This window comes from Jaculus jaculus, chromosome 8 (assembly GCF_020740685.1).
Source record: "Jaculus jaculus isolate mJacJac1 chromosome 8, mJacJac1.mat.Y.cur, whole genome shotgun sequence".
Taxonomy (NCBI): domain Eukaryota; kingdom Metazoa; phylum Chordata; class Mammalia; order Rodentia; family Dipodidae; genus Jaculus; species Jaculus jaculus.
The window spans coordinates 118,459,136-118,484,420 of record NC_059109.1 but is presented as its reverse complement, the minus strand read 5'-3'; the positions used below and the strand labels follow the sequence as shown (position 1 = coordinate 118,484,420).

The following is a 25,285-nucleotide window of genomic DNA, read 5'->3' as shown; positions in this document are numbered from 1 at the left end:
CTATGGAGTCTCAGGGTGGCCTCGAACTCACCTGCTACCTCAGCCTCCCAAGTGCAGGGATTAAAGGTATGTGCCACCACACCCGGCCTTGCCTTCCTTTTGTGAAGAAGCGATCATGAAGGCAATTTCGTCTCTAAGCTCATCTCTGGAAGAGCCACCTCTGATCCCTACAACACGGGCAAACGAGGAAACCCTGCAAGAAAAGCTGTGCTCTTGAAAATGAACTCGCTGCTCTCAGAGCTCAGGTTGCCAAGACTGTGACTCAGCAAGAGCAGCGGAATCTCTGTACAGGTAACTTCAAGTCACCCACACCTGTTACTGCGGCGCTACCTCCTCTCTCCCCATCCCTCTCCCCCTCCTCTGGAGCCCCATCAAAGCGTGTCTGCCATTTTCATTGATGATTTACTGTTCAGTGATGGAGCGGCTGGTACAACCTGTCATTGAATGAAATGTTGGATGGCAGAATGCTTGAACGGCACTTGTATCTTGTGCGTCCCTTCACTGTTTTTGGAGCTGTGTTTACATAAGCAGATGATGCTCTCCGCTGAGACTCTGCAATATTTTCTCTTAGAGGGAAAGTGAGGACAGATCACCAGTTCTGGGGAAGCACATGTGCTTTTCAAATAGTGATACACCAAATTATTAAACTAAGTCACTTATTAAGTAAAAGCCAGCATCTCTCCTTTCAGCTTAATCAGTGGCATTATAAAGCCGGGCATGGTGGCGTGCGCCTTTAATTCCAGCACTCGGGAGGCAGAAGTAGGAGGATCACTGTGAGTTCGAGGCCACCCTGAGATTCCCATAGTGAATTCCAGGTCAGCCTGAGCTAGAGTGAGACCCTACCTCGAAAAACAAACAAACAAAATAAATAAATAAAACAAAAACAAACAACAAAAAACGGCATTATAAAGACAACTTATTGTGCTTATTGATACTCCTAGAAATGTCAACATAGCCAGGCATGGTGGTACATGCCTTTAATCCCAGACAGAGGTCAGAGGATCACTATGAGTTCAAGGCCACCCTGTGACTACATAGTGACTTCCAGGTCAGCTTGGGCTAGAGTGAGACCCTACCTTGAAAAACAAAACAAAAAACAAAAACCAACACAAAAGAAAAGTCAGCACAAGATATTTAAAAATTGTTTAATATTGTTCAAAATATCCTTTGGGGCTGGAGAGATGGCTCAGTGGTTAAGGCACTTGCCTGTAGAGCTTAATGACCCAGGTTCTATTCCCCCGTACCTACTTAAAGCCAGATGCACAAAGTGGTGTGTTCATCTAGAGTTTTTTTTGCAGTGGCAAGAGGCCCTGGCATGTCCATTCTCTTTTTGTTTCTCTCTTTGTGTCTGTCTCTTTCTTCTTGCAAATAAAATAAATAAATAAATAGAATAAAAATATTTTTGAAAACACACACATAAGCCAGGCATGTTGGTGCATGCCTTTAGTACCAGCACTCAAGAGGCAGAGGTAGGAGGATTGCCATGAGTTCAAGGTCACTCTGTAGTAAATTCCAGGTCATCCTGGGCTGGAGAGAGACCCTATCTCAAAATTAAAAACAACACACACACATGCACACACACACAAATTCGTGGGCTGGAGAGATTGCTCAGTGGTTAAGACATTTGCCTGCAAAGCCTAATGACCTGAGTTCAATTCCTCAGTACCCAGGCAAAGCTAGATGCACAAAGTGGTACATGTATCTGGAGTCTGTTTATAGTGACTGGAAGCCCTGGTGTGCCCATTCTCTCAGTCTGGCTCTCTTCTATCTCTCTCTACTTGCAAATAAATAAATATTTATTTATTTTTTGGGGGGTTCGAGGTAGGGTCTTGCTCCTCCTGCCTCTGCCTCTGCCTCCGAGTGTTGGGATTAAAGGTGTCCTCCAACACACCTGGCTAACTAATCTTTTGTTTTTTCAAAGTAGGGTCTTGCTCAAGCTCAGGCTGACCTGGAATTCACTATGTAGTTTCAGGGTGGCCTTGACCTCATAATTATCTTCCTATCTCTGCCTCACAAATGCTGGGATTAAAGGCATGTGCCATCAAGCCCATTTTTTTGTTGTTGTTTTATGAGGTAGGGTCTCCCTTTAGCCCAGGATGACCTGGAATTCACTATGTAGTCTCAGGGTGGTCCCAAACTCACAGAGATCCTCCTACCTCTGCCTCCCAGTGCTGGAATTAAAGGCGTGCACCATCACACCTGGCTAAGCCTGATTTCTTATATTTTTCTTTATTTATTAGCAAGCAGAGAGAGAAAGGAGAGACAGACAGAGAGAATGAGTGTGTCAGGGCCTCCAGCCACTGCCAAAAGATGCATGGGGCACCCTGTGCAACCGGCAGGCAAGAGGCTTAACTGCTGAGTCATCTCTCTAGCATTCCCCTCCCCCCTGCCCTTTTGTGAGGTAGGGTCTCCTACTACCCAGGCTGACCTGGAACTCACTCTGTATTTCCAAGCTGGCCTCAAACAGCATTCCTCCTAAATATGTATGTTTATGCACATAGATTACTGTTGCTCTTGTCCTTGTTCAGAAAAGCTTCTTCTTCTTCTTCTTTTTTTTTTTTTTTTTTTTTTTTTTGCAGATAGTGGTGACTACTGGGGAGACTCACATCTTATCAAAGTGTTAAGAACTGACTTTTATTTTATTTATTTATTTATTTATTTTTAATTTATTTATTTGAGAGCGACAGACACAGAGAGAAAGACAGATAGAGGGAGAGAGAGAGAATGGGCGCGCCAGGGCCTCCAGCCTCTGCAAAAGAACTCCAGACGCGTGCGCCCCCTTGTGCATCTGGCTAATGTGGGACCTGGGGAACCGAGCCTCGAACCGGGGTCCTTAGGCTTCACAGGCAAGCACTTAACCGCTAAGCCATCTCTCCAGCCCAAGAACTGACTTTTAAATGACTGTCACATCCTCCAAGGTTCAGAGAACACTGCTGAAAAGCTATTAGAAAAAATAAGAGCCAGAGGATGGGGAAGAGTGCATTGGAACACTGACTTCCTAACATGAAGCAGCTATTGCATCCATGGCATCCTAGATCTGTCTTTACCTAGGCAAGTCTTGCCCATCAACGTGTCGTGGATGAGGGCAAAACACCACCAACAACAAAAAGACATCAAACTAGGAATACTTGGAAAGAAGGTTCAGCAGAAGTGGGAGTCGAGGGGACAAAAGAGTTTAATGGGAAAGAATTATGCTCAACATAGTGTATGTACCTGTATAAGAATTGTCAATAGGGCTGGGGAAATGGCTTAGTGGTTAAGGTGCTTGTCTGAGAAGCCTAAGGACCCTGGTTCAATTCCAAGACCCATGTAAGCCAGATGCACAAGGGGACGCATGCCTCTGAAGTTCATTTGCAGTGGCTGGAGGCCCTGGCACATCCATCCTCTCTTTCTGCCTCTTCCTCTCTCTCTCAAATAAATAAATAGATAAATAAAATATTGAAAAAATTGTCAATAATTAAAAAAAAGTTAAAGCTGGGCGTGGTGGTGCACGCCTTTAATCCCAGCACTTGGGGAGGCAGAGGTAGGAGGATCGCTGTGAGTTGGAGGCCACCCTGAGACTACATCATGAATTCCAGGTCAGCCTGGACCAGAGTGAGACCCTACCTCGAAAAACCAGAAAGTTAAAAAAAAAAATCAGCTGAAGGGAGGAGGCAGAGGAAACCTGGCTGAGGGGTGGCTACACAGAGTCAGGGATTTCCAGGCCTGGAGGGGGTCTGTGCGTGGCCAGCTGCCCCAGTGGGCCTCCCTCGGGGCCAGCCCGATGTGATGGCCCAGCAGAGCGTCAGCAAAGAGCCGTTCAGTCGGGGAGGTCCGCGGAGGGCAGGAGGAACATGACGTCGCGGAGATGGTTTCACCCAAACATCACTGGTGTGGAGGCAGAGAACCTAGTTATTGACAAGAGGAGTCGATGGCAGTTTTTTGGCCAGACCCAGTAACAGCAACCCTAGAGACTTCGCCCTGTCTGTTAGAAGAAATGGAGCTGTCACTCACATCAAGATTCAGAACACTGGTGACCCTGGCTGAGTTGGTCCAGTATTACATGGAGCACCGCGGGCAATTGCAAGAGAAGAACGGAGATGTTACTGAGCTCAGATACCCACTGAACTGTGCAGATACTACCTCAGAACGGTGGTTCCACGGTCACCTGTCTGGAAAGGAAGCCGAGAAACTCCTCACCGAGAAGGGGAAATATGGCAGCTTTCCTGTCCATGAGAGCCAGAGCCATCCTGGAGATTTTGTTCTCTCTGTCTGCACTGGTGATGCCAAGGGGGAGGGCAATGATGGCCAGTCCAGAGTGGCCCATGTCATGATTTGCTGCCAGGAACTGAAGCACAACGTTGCTGGAGGAGAACAGTTTGATTTCTTGACAGATTTGGTGGAGTGTTACAAGAAAATCCTATGGTGGAAACGTTGGGCGCAGTACTACAACTCAAGCAGCCCCTCAATACGACTTGTGTTAATGCTGCTGAAGTAGAAAGCCGGGTTCGAGTTAAGCAAATTTGCTGAGACCACAGATAAAGTCAAGCAAGGCTTTTGGGGAGAAATTGAGACACTACAACAGCAGGAATGCAAACTTCTCTACAGTTGAAAAGGAGGTCAGAGGCAAGAAAAATAAAAACAAAAGCAGATATAACAACATCCTGCCCTTTGATCACACCAGGGTCGTCCTACATGATGGAGATCCCAAGGAGCCAGTTTCCGATTATATCAATGCAAACATCATCATGCCCGAATTCGAAAGCATTGGCAACGATTCAAAGCCCACAAGAGTTACATCCCCACTCAAGGCTGCTTGCAAAACACAGCGAATGACTTCTGGCGGAGGGTGTTCCAAGAAAACTCCCGTGTCATTGTCATGACAACCAAGGAAGGGGAAAGAGGAAAGAGCAAATGTGTCAAGTACTGGCCCGAAGAGTATGCGTGTTAGGAACGTCAAAGAAAGTGCTGCTCATGACTACACTTTATGAGAACTGAAGCTTTCCAAGATTGGACAAGGGCATATGGAGAGAACAGTCTGGCAGTACCACTCTCAGACCTGGCCGGACCACGGAGTACCCTGTAACCCCCCGGGGGTGTGCTGGACTTCCTGGGGGAGGTCACCCCGAGCAGGAGAGCATCGTGGATGCAGGTCCTGTCGTGGCTCATTGCAGTGCTGGAATTGGCCCGACAGGGACATTCATCGCGATCGATATTCTTATGGACATCATCCGAGAGAAAGGTGTTGACTGTGACATTGACGTTGCCAAAACCATTCCGATGGTGCGGTCCCAGAGGTCAGGGATGGTTCAGACGGAAGCACAGCACTGGTTCATCTACAGAGCTGGCCAGCACTATATTGAGAATGCAGCGCAGGATCGAGGAGGAGCAGAAAAGCAAGAGGAAAGGACGCGAATATACCAATATTAAGTATTCCCTCACGGAGCAGACAAGTGGCCATCAGAGTCCCCTGGCACCTTGCACCCCAACGCCACCCTGTGCGGAAATGAGGGAAGACAGTGCAAGAGTCTATGAGAATGTGGATCTGATGGAGCAGCAGATCTTCAGATGAGGAAACCGGACCTCAGCACACTGTAGATGGGAACTTTCACACCCTTCCTGGAAAGGTCAAGAGCAGACACAAGGAAGTTTAAGTGAAAAATGAATCTGGGGCTGGAGAGATGGCTTAGCGGTTAAGTGCTTGCCTGTGAAGCCTAAGGACCTCGGTTCCAGGCTTGATTACCAAGGACCCACGTTAACCAGATGCACAAGGGGGCGCACGCATCTGGCGTTCGTTTGCAGTGGCTGGAGGTGCTGGCACGCCCATTCTCTTTCTTTCTATCTGCCTCTTTCTCTCTCTCTCTGTCACTCTCAAATAAATAAATAAAAATGAACAACAAAAAATTCCACTACATCCTATTTAAAAAAAAAAAAAAGAAAAGTGAATCTGGACTTCGAAGGCGTGATTTGTGGCTGACTTCCTTTTGATAAGTAGAATTTGAAAGCATTTAAAGACCACTGTACTCGGCACTTCATTTCCTCAGATAAAAAGATATCAGCTCTACGACATAGACAGTGTTAGATTTTATACATTTGTTTCGATGGAGGAAGCAATTAAATTGTGCTCTATATTTTACACATTATGGGATTCAAATTCCACTCGAGGCAGTTTTCTTCCCCCTTCCTTTTCTTTTTATAACCTTAACTGATTTTATTTTATTCTGCGGGATCATGGGACATTTGTAAGAAGAAATGATTTGGGAAAACTATTTAATGACCTCTTGAGAAGTGAGTTCAGCTTCCTTCACCATTGCTTGTCTGTCTCGTGTGGCTGCACACAATGCCCCAGACGGGCTCATTTATTAGGAACAGATTTTTATTTTTAAATTCAGTTCCAGGGCCTAGGAGTCCAAGATGGAGAGGCTAGACTCAATGTGGACCTTCTTGCTGTGCCATCACTCCACAGAAAGTGTCACCAGGCTCGAGAGCAAGAGAGAGCTAGCCTTACTTTTGAAGCAGACCCACTCCCATGGTAACAATGTGATCCATTCATCAGGGCCGAGCCCCCAGGACCTCACCAGCCCCTCACAGTCCCACCTGTCAAGAGTGGCATTGTGGGTTCAGATTCTCATCAGATGAGCATTGATAATTCGTCCAGACTCATGCAGTAGTGGATGGTTCACTTTGGTGGCTAAATGATCAGCCAGCCAGTGCCTGAGATGGTCAGAAGTCAACTATCTTTGCATTGCCATTAAAAATCATGGGAGGGGGAGGCACCAGCTGCTGCGGGGAGGAGGCCGCAGCTCGAGGGAGGTGCTGGCCCTCTGCGCCTGTGTCTGGCAGAGCCGCTGTGAGACAAAAAGACAGTCCTTCCTCTTCGCTTGAATAATCAAGAGTTTTGGCCGGACCTTTGAGCACATGTCAAGACAGTGAGGACCCAGGCGAGAAGCACAGACTATGGTGCTGAACCGGATTAATAAGGAACTTAGTGATTTGGCCAGTGACCCTCCAGCACAATGTTCTGCAGGGCCAGTTGGGGATGATACATTTCATTGGCAAGCCACAATTATGAGACCTAATGACAGCCCATCTCAAGGCGGTGTATTCTTTTTGACAATTCATTTTCCTACAGACTACCCCTTCAAACCACCTAAGGCTGCATGTACAACAATTTATCATCCAAATACTAACAGTAATGGCAGCATTTCTCTTGATATTCTAAGATCACAGTGGTCTCCTGCTTCAACTATTTTTTTTTGAAGAATTTTTTTTAAATTATTTATTTATTTATTTATTTATTTGAGAGCGACAGACACAGAGAGAAAGACAGATAGAGGAAGAGAGAGAGAATGGGCGCGCCAGGGCTTCCAGCCTCTGCAAACGAACTCCAGACGCGTGCGCCCCCTTGTGCATCTGGCTAACGTGGGGCCTGGGGAACCGAGCCTCGAACCGGGGTCCTTAGGCTTCACAGGCAAGCGCTTAACCGCTAAGCCATCTCTCCAGCCCTGCTTCAACTATTTTTAAAGTTCTTTTATCCATTTCTTCACTGCTATGTGACCAAACCCAGACGATCCCCTCATGCCAGAGATCTATAAAACAGACAGAGATAAGTACAACAGAGTATCTTGGGAATGGACTCAGAAGTAGGCCATGTGATGCTGCCTTAAAGTCAGAATGACCTGCATTAGAGCTGGAATAAACTTTAAATGATGGTTCCTTTTTTGATTTTCTTATCCGGCTGCTCCCCTATCAGACCTCACCTTTTTTAATTTTATTTTTTGTTGACCTCACTCCACTTATTCACATGCTCATCTGAGAAGACAAGTTCTTCCAGCTTTGGACAATAACTGCTTTTAGAAACTGTAAAGTAGTCACAAGAGAACAGTTGCCCAAGATTCAGAAATTTTTTAAACAATGGAGCATGTGTATTATGTGGCCAATGTCTTCACTCTAACTTGGTTATGAGACTAAACCATTCCTCACTGCTCTAACATGCTGAAGAAGTCATCTGAGGGGGAGGGAGATGGATGCTGTCACATCAAAGGCAACATTCTTGCAGCATCCATTCTTGTTTTTAAGCCTTCCACTGTTAGAGATTTGAGGTTACATGATATACTTTATGCTCATAACTGATGTGTCTTGGGAATTGGTAATGAATTTATAGCATCAACAGAACAGAAAATGTGATGTATCTTATGCATGTCAATAAAGGAATGACCTGTTCTTGTTCTACAGAGAATGGAAATTGGAAGTCAAACACCCTTTGTATTCCAAAATAGGGTCTCAAGACATTTTGTAGTTCACATTTAAAATTGTTACGAGGCTTGGAGCTATTAGTTAACCTATCTTCCAATACACTGTTTAATATAGCACTGAATACATGATACAAGTTGTTAATGGATGAGTGACCAACTAATAGCTCTGCTAGTAATTGATTTATTTTTCTTCAATAAAGTTGCATAAACCAAAAAAAAAAAAAAAGTCATGGGAATTTGTGGATGAGGAGAAGAATGTTTTTCTTTTAGCAGCTGACCAGTTACCATTCAGCTGCTGACAATGAAGGCCGGGCTGGGAGAGCAGTGACCCTTGCTTTGCATTGGGGAAATTGTCTTGTGTAGAGAAGCATCTGGGCACTGAGAGGTTCTTGCATGCTGCTGACTCCCACTCTCTCTTTAGTCTGAGCTGGCTCATTTGAGCTCTACTGTCCTGTAGGGTCTCTCATGAGGTTGATTGGGTAGCTAAGACACTGGACTTTTGTCTTGGGGTGGCATCCCTGAGGTTGCTGCATGGCCTCCCCAACAGGGTGGAGAGGGCCACTTATTTGGCACCCTGGGGCTCAGGGGCAGAAGTGACCAGGCCTCAGACTCAGGCTCAGATCTGCTGCAGCTTCTTCAGTGGCTGGTGCTGATAGAAGTTTTGTGCCGGCCTGTGGGGTCCAGTGGGAGTGTCAGAACCATGCTGTCATTAGCCAGGGCCAAGGCTGCTGTGACCTGGTGAGCCAGAGCTGTGGTCAGGTGAGAAATGCACTGGACGCTTCTGAGCCAGTTTCACCAAAACCGTCATCACCAGGGAGGGAAGAGGGGCTGTAAGGGTGGATGAGTTTAGTGGACAGAGCATTTGGAAGCTGATCTTGAGACACCCACTGATGAAGATGAAAAGGCAGTCAGCCACAGTGAGGAGTGGCATCTTAACCAGGCTTCCTGTCAGCCCAGGCTGCCCACTTCTCTTCCCACACGGTAGGATTTGCTGATGTTCTGCCCTAAGCACCTTCCCCGAGACATCCCTCTGCCTGTGGGCCAATGCCTTGCATGGCGCTCATCGCTGAGTTAATAGTGAGTGCATCCTGAGCTGACCTGTGGCCACAGTGGAATGCCGAGGCCATTTTGTGAGTCTCCTCACATTCTTTTGCTTTGACTCCCAACAGGAAAGCCTGCATGCCACCCTGGCAGTAGTTCCTTTCCAAGGTCTCCCAGTGCCTGGGAACCCTGAGGGAGTTTGGGGAGCACAGTAGCTGCCATTTTCACATACAGTGCATGTTGCTTTCTGCTCCCTTCTTGCTTCAGAGCACGGGGTGGCCTGCAGGTGCCGTAATGACTATTACTATCTTGTCAAGCCTGGAGTGAAGGACATTCTGGTTCAGTTTGCAGCCAGGATCTTGAATCCTGTTGTTTCTCCCACATTGTCACCTTGAATTGCTTCCGGGTTGTTTGGTAATGGTTTGACTCTGGACTTTGAGGACAAAGTCCATCACCAGCATACAAAGTTTTGCTCGTACAGATATATCTGTGGCAGTAATGTTTGCTAAAGCTAAGATCTTGAAGCAGAAATACCTGACCTCGGCCAGACTTGCTCCTTACCGCACATTGCTTTCGTTTAGATTCTCTTCCCAAAGCCAGGCAGCTGTCACGCTGACATGGACACTGATGCCAGGACAAGACACCCACGGACCCAGGTCACGAAGCTCTGGCATGTGTTGGCAGAAGGTGATCACGAGTTCTCAGGCGGGTGTACTGTGTGCAGGAGCTGGAAAGACGGTGGTGCTGGATGTGTGGCTTTGAAACAATAGTGGAAATGAAGGTTCCAGAGAGGTGGTTCATGAGGAAGCCAAAGGGCGTAGGCCCAGAAAGTCAGTAGATGAGGTTACCTGGAGACAGGGGCATGACACAGTCCACTTTGGTTGGTGGACATGGAATCTGTACAAAATGCCACAGCTGGCTGAGTGTTTCACTTAGAAACATAGGATTTTAAATTTGGGGTAAAGAAACTTATCTGGAACATTATCTGGTATTGGGGGATCTTAATAGTTTTTTTTTTTTTAATAAAAAGGCCCCTCACATGCAGTGTGTGGCCCTCCTGAAACTCAAGGTATCTGTTCCATTGCGATCAGTGACTTTCCAAACAATGACTACATGGAGCCAGAACTACATGTAGCACTTGCTTGGTATCAGTGCATGTGTCACAGAGCCCAGTAGCTTAAGAAAATGGTCATAATTATCTTTAAGTGTTTTTTTTTAAATTTAGATTTAAGAACTTATGCAAGTCCTCTTTTCTGTCTTTTCCCACATCAGGGGACTGTGGAAAGCTCTGCTCCTGTGATGTGTTTTGTCGTAGATTAGTGATCATAAGGAAAACCTAGACTGTAGGCAGAAATCTAAGCCCAGTGCAGTGGCTCCCTTCCCCTTGTGGGTAAGGTTTCACACAGAAAGCACATGGCCATCCTCACTTTAAGATTCCTTTCTTGGGATCTGTTTTAAATTGTAATTTTGTTGAAATCTTTTCTCTTCTTCCTTTTGAAAAGAAAGTTCCCAAATATTGTTTGCTGTACCTTGCAACACTAAAGAGTTTCTTCCTTTTCCACAATGGGTGAAAACATGGAGAAGTTGGTTTTAGTGTGTCTATAACTTTGCCATATAGCAAACTAATTTTTATAAGTTTTCATCCTAAGTCTCAAATCATGTGATTAATAATTTGCCTGTTTATTTGTGATCTGATTGTGACCCTATTTTAATAATGGAAAAGGATCCTTTGTGAATCTGACTAGACCTACACTTATTTTCCCCGCAGTGTATGAAGTATTGTACCAGAGTATTAAAGGTATGTAATATTTTATTGATAAATCTATCCTTTAAAAGGGAAAAAAATTAGCTGAAGCCTTCCAGGCCTATGTTGACCACCTGTCCTACAGGGGGCGCTGTAGGCCTTTCGCACATGTCTCTCGCGGCGGAAGTGCCGCTCTAGGCAGACTTGGCGCTATCAGCAGTACTTCCGCCAGCGGCGCGCTTCGGAAGCTAAGTTTCCTGTCGCGTGGCTGTTCCGTAAGGTCCCCTGCCATCGTTCTTGAATCTGCAGACATCCGACTTGTTGTGGAGGTGTCTGGTCTCTGCGTAAAGGTAGATGGGCCGTGGCGCGTGGGCCGCGCCGTTCCCTCCATTTGGGGAAGCCGCTCCGGTATCCCTGCGTGCCTAGGGCCTCCCGGGGCTCGCGTGTCTTGGGGAAGATGCTTTCGGTGGGCAGCTGCCTTTATTCGCTGCTGGCCGGGAGCGGCCGCCGAGGTCTGTGGTTTTCACACCCCGGTCCTTGGCCTCCGGCTGGGCATCCAAAGTCGCTCGTCTCCTGACCGCAGGCAGTGGCTGTGTCGACTCCTAGGCCCATGGCCCATGTTCCCCTCAGCATCTTCCGTGGCGAGAGCTAAAAACCTTCATTTTTGCACATCTGTTGGCTGCTCCCGGTTCTTGGGGGCACGGCCTTGCACTGAAAGTCCCCTGTGCTTTCCCGCAGGTCCCGCGGCTCTCCCGGAAACCGATGGAAGCTCCTGGATGGGCATGTTGCAGCCGTCAGCCCCTCCTCTCCGCACTCCTTTGGAGGGTGGTCTCCCGGTAAGTCGTGCTTCCCTGAAGCATCTTGAAGCGAGTTGCCCCAGAAAGACCTTGCTGGGGACACCAGCAGAGGTTGGGTGTGGAGGGAATTTTAACGAGGTTCCGAGAACAGTATGGCAAAGCCCCTATGCAGGGGGAAGGCTGGTGGGGCACTTAAGAGGCTGAGCTTGGGGACCAGAAAGAAAGACCTGATGTTAGAGGTGGCAGAGTCCCTTCTTTCCCTGAACTTAACTTAAAAAAAAAATCACTTATTTGCAAGGAAAGAGCATATGGGCCTGCCACGCTCCAGATGCACACAGCGCTTTGTTCACTCGGCTTTATGTGAGTACTTGGGACTCGAACCTAGGTCCTTAGGCATTGCAGGCAAGTGCTTTTAACTACCGAGCCATCTCTCCAGCACCGAACTTTACTTTTTGTGAGGTAGGAAAGCTGAAAAGGCTGGAAGAGGACAGATACCCTGTCTTGTTATGAACCGAGTGCCTGGCCACAAGGTAGCTAGCGGTATTTGTGGTGTGAATGAAGCAATTTCTTTCTTGTTTTCTTAGTATTTTTTAAAATTTTATTTATTTTAGGTATGGGGGGGAGAGAAAGAGAATGAATGAATGGGTGCACCAGGGCCTCTAGCCACTGCAAATAAATTCTGGTGCATGGACCACTATGTGCATTTGCCTAATGTGGGACCTGGAGAATTGAACCTGGGTCCTTAGGCTTCACAGGCAAGCGCCTTAACCGCTAAGCCATCTCTCCAACCCTTTTGTATTTTTTAAAATAATTTTTTTGTTTATTTATTTGAGAGTGACAGAGAGAAAGGCAGATGGAGAGAGAATGGGCACACCAGGGCCTCCAGCTGCTGTAAACCAACTCCAGGTGCGCCCCCTTGTGCATGTGGCTAACGTGGGTCCTGGGAAATAGAGCCTCGAACCGGGGTCCTTAGGCTTCACAGGAAGCACTTAACCGCTAAGCCATCTCTCCAGCCCTGTAATTTATTTATTTATTTTTTTTTTATGAGAGTTGAACTTCAGACACGTGCTTCTGGCATAGTTGTGATCTGGAGAGTTGAACCTGGGTCTGCAGACAAGCACTTTAACTGCTAAGTCGTCTCTCCAGCCCCAATTTATCTTTTTAACCAGAGGTTGATGATCTTGCGTTACTGCCTGGGTAGAGGTAGGTAGGCTCTTGAAGTGGAGTGCTGTCAAAATCCCCACACTTGGCCAGTCGCTTCCCCTCCTTGGGCGATCAGTGGGAGCTAACGGCTGAGGTGGAGCTTTTGGCTGCCCTGCATCCAAAAGTGGTCATGGGCTGCCTGTGCTTTGGCCATTGATAGTGCAGGGAGGGTAATGCTGAAAAAATTTTCCCCGTTTGGAGGCTCACAACTGTCCCTGCTGGACTCCGGGGCTTTCCCACATCTTGCCCTTGCCATTTACTTATAAGGGTTACCGGGGTTCTGAGAGCTTTCCAGGAGGGTGGGGATCACCCTATTCCCACCTCTATACACATGGCCTGGATCAGTGGGTTGATTTGTCTCTTTGCCTCATTGTACTGGGACCTTAAGGGCACTGAGTCTTGACTTCTGATTTACCCTGTACAGGGAATGAAAGACAAGAAATCCGTTGTTGTAATAGGCTCAGCATTGTGGCATGTTGTGAAGACCATGTGTGAATGGACACACATATGCCACACAGGTGCCTCTTTGCATCCAGCTTTACATGGGTGCTGAGGGATTGAACCTGGGCCACCAGGTGTTCCCCTTAACGTGGGCCTTGTCCAAGATGCCAGGGACTAATGTACAGGTTTTGTAGTCAGTACAACCAAGTGAGAATCATTCCCAGGTGACAGAAATGGGCCACTGTCTGAAGCAGTGTAACCTGTCCCCAGGTTCAGCGACCCATTCATGCTTGGCACATGATGCATGCCTATCATGTCCTCCCCAACCAGGAGAGGTTACACTTCTGTACCATCCCAGACTGTAGCTGGAGAGTAAAGACCAAGGCACCCAGGTCACAAAAAAACAGCTTCTTAGTCAGCTAAGATTCAGGCTGAGGAACTTCCCAAAGGACCTGAGTAAGACCCTGTCTGTAAACAAACAATGCCACGAACGGAAAGCAAACAGTCCCAATAAGCTGCAGAAACCCTTCAGAGTCATCTCTAGGGGAGCGGGAACCATCCCTGAGGTAGGAGGGACACGGACCCTTTACCTGTGCTCTTGACATGGTACTGAGACACGAGACTGTCCGAGGTCTGACACCCGACTTCACAGAGTCATCTTCTGTCTGGTGTTCTCCATGTGCTGCCCAGGACAGGTAGTGTTTGGGTGACTCACCCGGGCTTATTGTTGATTGCAGAAGCAGCGGCTTGAGTGCACGGCAGCCACAAGAGGTGTCTCCATCATGCTCGTGAGATGACATGTGTCTCCTGGCCACCTAGGACTTGGTGTCCCACCAAGGATGCAGCCAGGTTCTTCCAAGTGTGTAGTCTGGGGCGCAGGTGGAGGTGAGAGGAGGAAGGCTTTTTCCCAGGTTGTCCTATTTGTCCTATTTTTCTTAGAGCTGTACAGTGCCTGTCTCCTGCAACTGAAGCCTTGCCTCCTTTCTTACTTTCAGGGTCCCCTTTTGCTGCCTTGGCCAGGGTGTGTTAGGTTTACATGGGACGTGATGGTGGCTGCTGCAGAGTGTACTCCCGGGCTGTTTGGGGTCTGGGTGCCCGAGGAAGGGCAGTCAGCACGTGCTGCAGTTCACAGAGGGCAGCATTTCGACCACTGCTAGCTGTACTTCCAGTGGTCAGCTTGGGGGGGAATTCTGCCAGCCCGTCATTACTGTTGCCAGTTCAGCAGTCTTCTAAGCATCCACCTTCACTTCAGCTCTAGGCGCGAAGTGGCAGCTGCCCCGAGTCAAAAGCAGCTTCTTTGATTTCTACTGAAAATCTGGCCATTGCCTCCCTTTTCAGCCCCTGCATTCGAAAGTGATCGTGGGCTGCCCGTGCCCTGGTCATTGATAGTGCAGGGAGAGGATGCGGAAAGCCTTTCCCCGTGTTTGGAAGGTCCCTCCTGTCCTTGCCAGACCCTGGTGCTTTCCTACATCGTCTCCTCACCTGCTTGATGCTTCCTGCTACCTGCCATCCTCCAGTTCCGGTGGAGGTGCGGAACCTGGGTAGTGACCACCTCCCCACGGAAGAAGCCTTCCCTGGCTCCGTCCACGCCCTCCGCCACCCGCTTGGCGCTAGTAGACCCTGTGGAAACCGTTGCATCTCTTGACTGCGAGTGCACATATCTGCTCGTCCTGTCTGTCTCTTGCTCTCTTTCATAGTCTTGTGGGCAATGGCTTCCTCTGTGTCTAGCTGTGTGTTTACCAGAGGGTCAGGACTCTACCTGTGGTACAAATAAAGAAGAGGACAGTCCCCTCGCTGGAAGGCTGTTGGACTCGCTGCCCTGGGCAGTACTGGGGTGCATACTGAGTGAGCAGCTTGCAGGGAGGTTTTGCTGTTTCTACCAAATAGTCTTTTATTGGTCTGGGCCTTGGGTGCCCTCTGGCGATAGGTTTTCCATCCAGCCTGGGGCAAGGACTGGGGTAGTAGAGAGCACAGAATATAGTTGAGTGATTTATAGAAGCAGCTTTTACATAGCCTCCCGCTGATGCCTCCCCTTCCCTAGGTCTGTGCCCGAAGCTGTGAGGGAGGCGGCACACTCAAGAATGTCACTGCCCCGACGTGCTCTTGAACTGGGCACCTAGAGAGGACAGTTGGCACTGCAAATCGTCAGGCGCGTCTAGGGGAGTGTCAGCTCCCTCCAGGTGAGCTGCTGCTGCTCTCAAACTCTTGGCTGCTCAGGTGATGACAGCTACTGTTTGTGTACTTCTGTGTGTAGAGATTTGATGAGGACCCTGAGGTAAGTCTTTGTTATACCTTCCCACCCAGTAAACCATTCTTTATCCCTGGTGTTTTGGGGAGGTGAGGGTTAGAAGAGGGTCATACAGCCCTTCGTGTGCAACCATGCCTGGCTCTACCTGGGGCCAGTGCCTCCAGCTGTGTGAGACTCACAGACGAGAGCGAGCTTGCCTGGAGGCTTTTCCGGCATTGGAGATGCCCGTACCTGTCCTTAGTTCCTCCTCTGCCACCATCTGGTCCTGACCACTTTAAAAAAAATTAAGAGTGGGCACTCCATGGCCTCCTGCCACTGCAGGTGAACTCCTGACGCATGTGCCACTTAGCATCTGGCTTTATGTGGTGTGGTGGTTTGATTCAGGTGTCCCCATAAACTTAGGTGTTCTGAATGCTAGGTTCCCAGCTGATGGATATTTGGGAATTAATGCCTCCTGGAGGGAGTGTATTGTTGGGGGCGGGCTTATGGGCTTTATAGCCAGTTTCCCCATGCCAGTGTTTGGTACACCCTCCTGTTGCTGTGGTCCATCTTATGTTGGCCAGGGGGTGATGTCCACTCTCTGCTCATGCCATCGTTTTCCCCTGCCATCATGAAGCTTCCCCTCAAGCCTGTAAGCCAAAATAAATCTCTTTTTCCCAGAAGCTACTCTTGGTTGGGTGATTTCTAACAGCAATGCGAACCGGACTGCAACATGTGGGTACTGGGGAATTGAACCCAGCCCAGTAGGCTCTTGCAGGCAAGCACTGTTAGCCACTGAACCATCTCTTCCACCTGTACTTTCCCCCTTTTTTTGAGGTATGGTCTCACTCTGGCCCAGGCTGACCTAGAATTCACTATGTAGTCTATTAAAGGCATGAGAACACTATGCCCGGCTCTGTACTTAATCGTTAAATATTCATTTGACAGAGAAAGGGAGAGGGGGAGAATGGGTGCGCCAGGGCCTCTAGCCACTGCAAACGAACTGATATGTGCGCCTTCTTGTGCATCTGGCTAACATGGGTCCTGGGGAATCAAACCTGGGTCCTTTGGCTTTGTACCTTAAGTGCTAAGCCATCTCTCCAGCCCTGTACTTTCTTTGAGATTTTTTTGTTGTTGATGTTGTTATTGTTTTCAAGTTAGGGTCTCCCTGTAGTCCATTCTGACCTAGAATTCACTATGTAGTCTCAGGGTGGCCTTGGATTCATAATAATCCTCCTACCTCTGCCTCCCGGGTGCTGGGACTAAAGACATGCACCACCACACCTGGCCTTTTTAAAAAAAATGTTTGAGAGAGAGGCAGATAGAGAATGGGTGCACCAGGGCTTCTAGCCACTGCAGATGAATTCCAGATGCATGTGCCACCATGTGCATCTGGCTTACATGGGTCCTGAGGAATTGAACCTGGGTCCTCATGGCAATCTACCTCTGCCTCCATGTACCACCACACCTGGCTGTGTGGTTGTTTTTGGCTCAGATTTCTCTGCAGCGGAGGATGCTGAAGGGAAAGGCAGAGGTTGGGTCTGGAGCGTCTACGTGGCTGCTGGAGGCGCTCTTCCCTCCCTCAGCATCACTTAGAACTCATTCTTTCCCTGATGGTAAATGTTGGTAAATGAGCACCCACACTCATGCCTCTTCACCCTGGAGAGCGGTGGCTGGGGTTTTTGTGGGAGCTGCTCATGTAAGTGCTGACTGCAGCGTGTGCTGAAGGCCCAGCCTCCCGGGGAGAGACGTGGGCACTTTGCTGTAGCCCATGTTTGCACTGCTCTCGTTGGTGAGGCTGCCTGGGAGCGTGCTGATAGCCAGTTCACAGACTCCAGCCAAGGCAGACTGCCCTGTTTTGAATGTCCATTTCCTTGTGTGGAAAACAGTGCATGAAAATGACAGACATGAGCCTAATCTCCAGCTTTACATGTTTTCTGTGGTTTTGTCAGATGCATCTCCCTTTGTTTCCCCGTGGTGGTCTGGTCAATGGCAGCTACAGGATTCTTCCCCGGGACTCAGGTCATGCCAGTGGCACCGGTCTGCCTTCCTTTCTGACTGCCCTGCATCCGAAAGTGATCATAGGCTGCCCGTGCCCTGGTCATTGGTAGTGCAGGGAAAGGATGCTGAAAGATGGGTTCTCTGTTTGGAGGGTCCATCGTGAGCCCTCCCAACCCTGAAGCTTTCCCACACTCCTGTTTCTCTTCTGCCCGACCTTATAGCAGTATAGCACTTTCTAGAAGCTGTCAGTACCAGGGACCATCATGCCCAGGATTGATAGTTTCTTGTCCTATTTCCAGAAGCCAGGAAATACTTGTACCAAGGGTTCTTGTCCAATTTGCAGTAAGTTCCTTCTGATGGTGGCGTGCCTGGGCAGGTGTCTAAAGCTCTCAGGAGAGAGCAGTGACAGGCTGGAGAAGAGGGGACAACAGGAGGAGGACCTTGGGGCTTGGGCGAGCAGGGCTGTGTGTGAGGCAGGGTTGGGGTAGGGTTTGTGGTGTGTTAATAGTCCTACGCATGTGTTTTGATGAGAGAAGGGGAGCTCACTTTCCAGTGATGCCTGTCTGCACTCATAGCCTTTGAAGAACTGCGTCAGGCACTAGCTCCTGTTCCTAGCCATTCATTCCTCTGCCACTTATCCTGGCCTTCGGGTCTCCCCAAGAAAACCTGGCTTGCAGGTGCCGAAGCAGGAAACAAGTGAAGTTGGAAGGCGGAGAATCTAACTAGGGAGCTGGGGTAGTGTGTGATAGAGAGCTTGTGTGATGGGTGTGAGGCCTTGTTCAGTTCCAGCTGACAGGCGGGCTTTCATTCCTGTTGACCCTCTGGACTGTGTTACAAGAGATGATGACTGATTTGTCCCTGCAGGATTGTCCGCTGGGCTTCCCTGTGTACTCAGCTGCCAGAGTCTTCAAGAAGAGGCTGGAGCAAGATGTAAGGTATGGATCCTAGGTGCTTTTGGGAGAGCCCATGCTGTGCCAAGGTCTTTAGTTCACAGGGCAGAGATGGCCAATGCTTATTTCCCGACTTAGGTCAGCAGGGACATGCCTCCCCTTGGGTTCTGGAAGTCCTGGGGAAGCCATTTGTCCCTTGGGTTTGGATCTGCAGTGCTTATTGAAAGGAGGCGACTGCATTTGGATGATGCGCAGTTAGCTGAGTAGTTTACTCAGGGAGGGCACTTGTTGGGACTGTCCGTATGTCCTGACCTAACGAATCCTCAGCATTAACCCCCGCCCCCATTTTGGTTGTCCTCTTACTCTCGGTGGGATGGTCAGCAATGGTTTTCAAGTCTTGGCTCCTGAAAGCCAGTGCCACCTGGGAGCTTGTACAGTTGCCGGTTCTCAGTCCCGGCCTTAGATGTGCTGAGTCATTGTAACAAACCTTAGCATGCCCTTCAGAACGTTCCTGTCCGTACCCAAGTTTGCAGAGAATTGTTAGATTGGGCAGCTGCTAACTTCATTTAGAGGCCAGATCTGGTCCCTGTCTATAGCTTGGCTGTTCCCTAAGCTGCTGGCAAGGACCTTCCTTTCTTGGCCCTGGTACCGCCCCTGTATGCGAAAGTGATCGTGGGCTGTCTGTGCCCTGGTCATTGATACTGCAGGGAGAGGATTCCGAAAGCCTTTCCCCGTGTTTGGAAGGTCCACTCCCGTCCTTGCCAGACCCTGGTGCTTTCCTACATATCTTCACAGCAGCCTGCTGCCTGGTGTGCTGGGCGGTGTTCCTGGAGTCTTGTGGGAGGGAGGTGGAAGCAGGACTTTGCCTCTGAGCTTTTTGGAGTGTTAGTTTTGCAACCACAGTAAAGGTCACCTTCCTTGGTTGCCCTCTGGGAGCTTCTCTGCCACTCCTTCCTGTATCTGAGCTGAGTTGCTGTCTTACTGAGTCCCATCCTTTGATGTGAGGGCAGTGCGCATGCCTCATTTCACAGTGGCCTGGCCCCTGGTGAGGAGCAGCTGTATTAGAAGACACGTCCACAGGCTGTGTGTGTAGTCATTCACAGCTCCCCATGCTGGTCCAGCTTGCTCTCTGATGCTTGTGAGACACCTGGGTGCTTAATCTACCAGAAGCTGACAGGCTTCCTTGTTGCCTGCTGTCCTGTCCTCCAGGTGGGTCCTGTGAGATCAGAGACCCTGCGAACAGTGCCTCGCTGCAGCTGTAGTAGTGTGGCCTGGTGCTGCGGGGGGGGGGTGGGGTGGGGGGGTGGGGTGGGTGGTGAGGTACAGTCAGGGTTTCTGGCCCCATTGTCTTCGCTCTTGGTTCAAGGGCTCCTGGGCACTTCCAGTCCTCTTCTCCCTTCAAGCCTCAGCCTGGCGTCCTTGTTCTGTGTTCTAGTCCTGTGTTGCAATGATTGGAGGTGACGAGGCTGAGACATAGAAATACCTGGTATCTAGTTGCTCTGTATTAAGCCAAACCTTTCCCTTGACCTTCAAGCCTGCCCCTTTGGCATTAGTACTTCCTGCTCCCGGTACTGGAGCTGCTCAGCTCAGTCAGGTGTGGGAAGTAAGTGGACCGCAGAGACCCTTTGGGAAAGACACTTGTTTTCTATACCCCAGACCTGGTCATTGAAAGCTCTGAGTGTGGACTAGAGAGATGGAACAGCCAGTAAAGTCTTGCAAACCCTGACAGCCTGGGCTCAGTCCCCTAATCACATAAAGCCAGGTGCACAAAGTGGCAGGAGGCCCTGGCACACTATTCTCTTACATAGATCAATATTTATAAGTAAGTAAGTAAAAGCTCTGGGTTTGGGGTACTGTGGATCAGTAGGGTTCTCTGGCTGTGAGATCCTCCAGATGGATCCTGAAGTTTTGACTAAATGCTTGCTGGAGGATTGAGCTGCATTTGTGCTTGGCTGGGCAGACAGATGACAGCTGGTGGATTGGGGCTGGGAAGGGTGATGCACACAGGTCCTTTTGATAAAGTTGCTGTGTAGTCTGTCACAGTGGCTGGCAGTAAGCTCCTGCCCCGATTGCAAACTGCTGGGAAGGACTGCACCTGAGGTGTTTGCTTACCTTGCTCCTGGGGTCTCTGATTTGGTATGTATAACCAGCAGCACAAGTTTATTGGTTGGGGCTGTTGGGTGACCCTTTCTCCTGTGGCATCAGCTTGCCAGAAGATGGCACCAGAGACTCAAAATAGGCATTGGCTTCCTCCCCCTCCCAGGTTTACTTGTGGACCCAGAGTTGGTTGAAAGAAGATCTGAGTTTGGAGTCTGCCCCTGTTGGGAAGGCATAGGGTTTGGAATTTCCCCTAACCTGCAGAGCCCATATCCAGTCAACACGCATGGTTCCTAAAGCAGGTTCCCCAACAGCACCTGGGAGCTTGTACTGGGTGCAGGTTCTCAGGCCCGACCTTCCATGTGCTGAGTGAGAAGTTGTGGCAAGAAGCTCAGCCACAGGTTTTGTGTTTCTGCAGGCGGAGCACCAAACACTGATCTCACCCTCCTCTTATTTTAGATTGTCTGGATATCATGGGCACCACGGGACAGAGTGGACAGTGAGGTCACCATGTGAAGCATCGCTGGAGCTGCTGCCTGCCCGGAGCACTCTGTCAAGGAATTGGGGTCCCATGTGGAGACTACCACCTGTTGACACTCCATCTCCCTTCCCCCCAGGCCAAGAGGGCTATGCCCTGGGAGGGGCCCCGTAGTAATAGCAAAAGTGCCCTTGAATTTATACATTTATAGCAGCTTTCCTTACTACCACTTACTCGCTGTGGCCCCGCGACCTCACTGTGGACTAGTTTTGTCTCATGGTAGAGTCTCATGCTCTACCAACTGAGCGAGCCAGGCACTCCTTGTCTGCCTTTTAAACCAGTAGTAGTAACCTACGAGTCCTGGGAAAAGAGTCCTGGGAAAAGAGATTAAGGGTCAAAACTTGTTACTGGGCTGCAGAGATGGCAGATGCAGAGATGGTGTTAAGGTGCTTGCTTGCGAAGCCTAAGGATCCAGGTTCAATCCCCCAGACCCATGTAAGCCAGATAGTGGAGCATGCATCTGCAGTTTCTTGCAGTGGCTAGAAGCCCTGGCGTATCCATTCTCTCTCCTCTCTCCCTCTTTCTAATAAATTAATTAAAAAAAACAAAACTTGTTATACCTTGAGCTTGTCCTGTTAACAACACTCAGAGGCTGGGCCTATTTATTGTTGGGGGTATGGTGAAGACTGGTAATCAGCGCATGTTTGGGACTCTGGATAGTTGAGGGCTTTACCAAATATGCCAGGGCTTTGGGAGGGTGGTGGTTCCAGGAGTATGGAATAAGGTTGGTACAGTATCAGGAAGGCTGAGGAGTTCGCCAGAAAGTGGGAGTCAATGGATAAACTGGGTCTGGTCAGCCATAGCCTTTCTGGGATGTAGCATGCGTGGTGTCTGCTACAATGTGAAGGTTGTAGCCACCATCAGAACTGGAGGTGTCCTCAGTCAGGCTTCCTAATGGTCCAGGCTTGTGTGCATCGTATGAACTTTGTTCCTTGGTGGCATACTCATTTGCAATCTGACCCACTGTTTGGTTTTGTAAATAAGGCCAAATTCAAGCCAGGCGTGTTGGCGCACGCCTTTAATCCCAGCACTCGGGAGGCAGAGGTAGGAGGATCGTGTGAGTTCGAGGCCACCCTGAGACTCCATAGTGAATCCCAGGTCAGCCTGGGCTAGAGTGAGACCCTACCTTGAAAAAACAAAGCAAAAAGCCAAATTCTTGTTATTTATTTTATTTCTAAAGCACGATTCTGAAGTGTCTGGTCATTTTCTGTTGTAATGGCAGAGTAATTTGCAACAAAGACATGGTTCTCACACACATAGATTTGTATGTTCATGTTACTTTCAGGTCCACTAGTCTACCCTATTTGAGTCAGGATTTCTTGCTCTGCTGTTCCTTGCTGTGCTTGCCATCAGCTTCTGGGGGAATTCTCTCATGTTCTCTTCAGTCATCCTGGGACGACAGAAGCCTGTTACAGCTTCTGGCTTTTCATGGGGGCTCTGAGGATCAAGCTCTGGTGCCACATCTTGAGTGGAAAGCATTCTTGTTCTCTGAGCCCTGATTTTTTTTTTTTTTTCCTTGAGTTAGGGTCTTGCTGTAGCCCAGTCTGACCTGGAATTCACTATGTAGTCTCAGGGTGGCCTTGAATTCACAGTGATCCTCCTACTTCTGCTTCTAGAGTTCTGGGATTAAAGTTGTACATGGACTGGAGAGGTGGCTGAGCAGTTAAGGCGCTTGCCTGCCAAGTGCCTAGGTTCAATTCCCTAGTACCACATAAGCTGAATGAACAAAATGGTGCATACATCTGAGTTAGTAGCTAGAGAGTCTGGCACACCCATTTTCTGTATCTTTCTACTTTTTAAGAAAATACCTATTTTTTATTTGAGAGAAAGGTAGAATGGGCACACCAGGTCCTCCAGCCACTGCAAATGAACTCCAGATGCATGCGCCCCTTGTGCATCTGGCTTACATGGGTCATGGAGAATTGAACAGGGATCCTTTGGCGTGGCAGGCAAATCCCTTAACTACTAAGCCCTCTACTTAAAATTAAAAAATAGGGTTGGGGAGATGGCATAGCCGTTAAGGTACTTGTCTGAAGCCCAAGGACCCAGGATCACCTCCCCAGGACCCATATAAACATAGCATGGGCCAGATCCTATTTTGACAATCCTTTTACACTACCTCTTGTCCCCTCTCCCATTTTCCTTCTGAACTGAACTTTCCAACTATTCCCTCTTCTATTTTTTAAGTTTTACTTATTTTACATATACATATTTATGAGTAGAGAGGGAGGGAATAGAAAGTATGTGTACGCCAGGGCCTCTGCTGAAAACAAATTCCAGGTACATGCACCACTTTGTGCATCTGGCTTTACATGCGTACTGGGGAATGAAACATGGACCAGCAGGCTTTGCAAACAAGCACCTTCAACGGCTGAGCTATCCCTCTTCTATTTTGATGTCATGGCAGAGCTTTGATGAGCCCAGTATTACGTAGGTCATGAACAGGTTATAGTAGCCACTGTGAGGTCATGAATGCAGCGATCTTTGCTATGTGTGTGTGTGTGTGTGTGTTTATGTGTGTTTCTCTGAACAAACAGCTTAATGGCTGCAGTCTTCTGTATAGTCCCTCAAGGCAGTTTCTTAACCTCTTTCCCTAGCTGTTGTCCCTTCCTGATACCTGTTCATTCCAACCATCTTTAGGGTCCAGGGCAGACCAGCCTTGCAGCTTTAGCCTGCTCTTGCTTATTCTACTTTGCATGAAGTTTCAACCCAAGATGACATCAAAATGTTTTCCTGCTCACCAGGCTTCTGTCAGACATTTAGCTGGGAGAATGCCCAACGGACTACAGATTAACAATCATACACCCTTGGCCATCAGAGAAAGCCATGTAAACACCTACCTGTCCCATAGTTTTTAAAAAATATTTTTTTATTCACTTATTTGAGAGAAAGAAAAAGGGAGAGAGAATGGGTTCACCAGTGCCTCTAGCCAATGCAAACAAATTCCAGATGCATGTACCACCAAGTGCATCTGGCTTTACATGGGTACTAGGGAATTGAACCTGGGTCCTTTGGCTTTGCAGGCAAGTGCCTTAACAACTAAACCATCTCCCCAGTCTTGTTACATGGTTGAGTGCTGAGAAAGCAGATGAAATAGATGAAGGAAGATGGGCAGGCAGGGGCATGCCCCTTTAGGTCAGGCAGGCAAGTAAGGTCATTGTGGGTAAGGTGATATTCTAGACACTTGAAAGAAATAGTGTAGTATAAATGGCTCATATAGCTAGAGGGAGGTGTTAGGCAGAGGTAACAACGCAAGGTCTTTGAGACAGGTCTCACCACACACTTGGGGCATGGTGGTGGATCATACTGTCAACTTGGCAGGATCTAGAATCAGCTAGGAGACCTACCTCTGGGCATGAAGCATTTTCTAGATCGGATTAGTTGAGATGAGAAGACCCACCCTAACTGCAGGTGGTACTATTTCACGCACTGGAGTTTGAGACTGAATAGAAAGGACAAAGTAGGCTGCAGAGATGGCTTAGCAGTTAAGTACAAGGCAGTTCATGTGTCTGGAGTTCCATTTGTAGTGGCTAGAGGCCCTGGCATGCCCATTCTCTCTAAATATGTATCTGCCTTTTAATTTTTTTTTTAAGGAGAAAGTGGGTCTGAGCAATTAAGTCTCTTGCCTGCAAAGCCTGAGGACCCAGGTTCGATTCTCCAGGTCCCATGTAAGCCAGATGCACATGGTGGCGCATGCATCTGGAGTTCGTTTGCAATGGCTAGAGGCCCTGGCGTGCCCATTCTCGCTCTTCCCCTCTCTCTGTCTCTATAATAAATAAAAGTAAATCTTAAAAAAAAAGTGGCAGGCATGGTGGTGTAACCCTTGAATCCCAGCACCGAGGCTGAGGTAGGATTGCGAGGCCATCCTGAGACTACATAGTGAATCCCAGGTCAGCCTGGGCTAGAGCGAGACCCTAGCTCTAAAAATAAAAGGGAAAAGGAAAGTGAGCCCCAAGTTCTTGCTATAATCATGTGAACTGTATCTCAAGCTCTGAGCTAAATAAGCCCTTGCTCCCTTTAATTGTTTCTTGCTAGCTATTTAGTCACTGCAACAAGAAAAGTAAGTAATACA

At 48.6% G+C, this 25,285-nt stretch overlaps 1 long non-coding RNA gene, 4 other non-coding genes and 2 pseudogenes across 6 annotated transcripts; all 7 read left to right on the top strand.

The window, feature by feature from the left end:
- The first annotated feature begins 3,813 nt into the window (after positions 1-3,813).
- Positions 3,814-5,551, top strand: LOC101601657 (annotated as a pseudogene).
- Positions 5,552-6,936: 1,385 nt separating this feature from the next.
- LOC101615195 lies at positions 6,937-7,635 on the top strand (annotated as a pseudogene).
- Positions 7,636-11,231: 3,596 nt separating this feature from the next.
- On the top strand, positions 11,232-21,682 carry LOC123462693. Of its 2 annotated transcripts, none has more exons than XR_006638465.1 (6): positions 11,232-11,369; positions 11,758-11,855; positions 14,198-14,319; positions 15,502-15,640; positions 18,553-18,623; positions 21,135-21,682. It is a non-coding gene; the product is annotated as an uncharacterized LOC123462693 (long non-coding RNA). The 2 variants fall into 2 exon arrangements; XR_006638464.1 differs by having other exon boundaries at positions 14,198-14,345.
- LOC123463186 lies at positions 13,130-13,260 on the top strand. Its single transcript, XR_006638782.1, has one exon. It is a non-coding gene; the product is annotated as a small nucleolar RNA SNORA71 (small nucleolar RNA).
- Positions 14,800-14,930, top strand: LOC123463179. The gene has a single exon (XR_006638775.1). It is a non-coding gene; the product is annotated as a small nucleolar RNA SNORA71 (small nucleolar RNA).
- On the top strand, positions 17,749-17,879 carry LOC123463184. The gene has a single exon (XR_006638780.1). It is a non-coding gene; the product is annotated as a small nucleolar RNA SNORA71 (small nucleolar RNA).
- LOC123463181 lies at positions 19,231-19,362 on the top strand. Its single transcript, XR_006638777.1, has one exon. It is a non-coding gene; the product is annotated as a small nucleolar RNA SNORA71 (small nucleolar RNA).
- Positions 21,683-25,285: the final 3,603 nt, after the last annotated feature.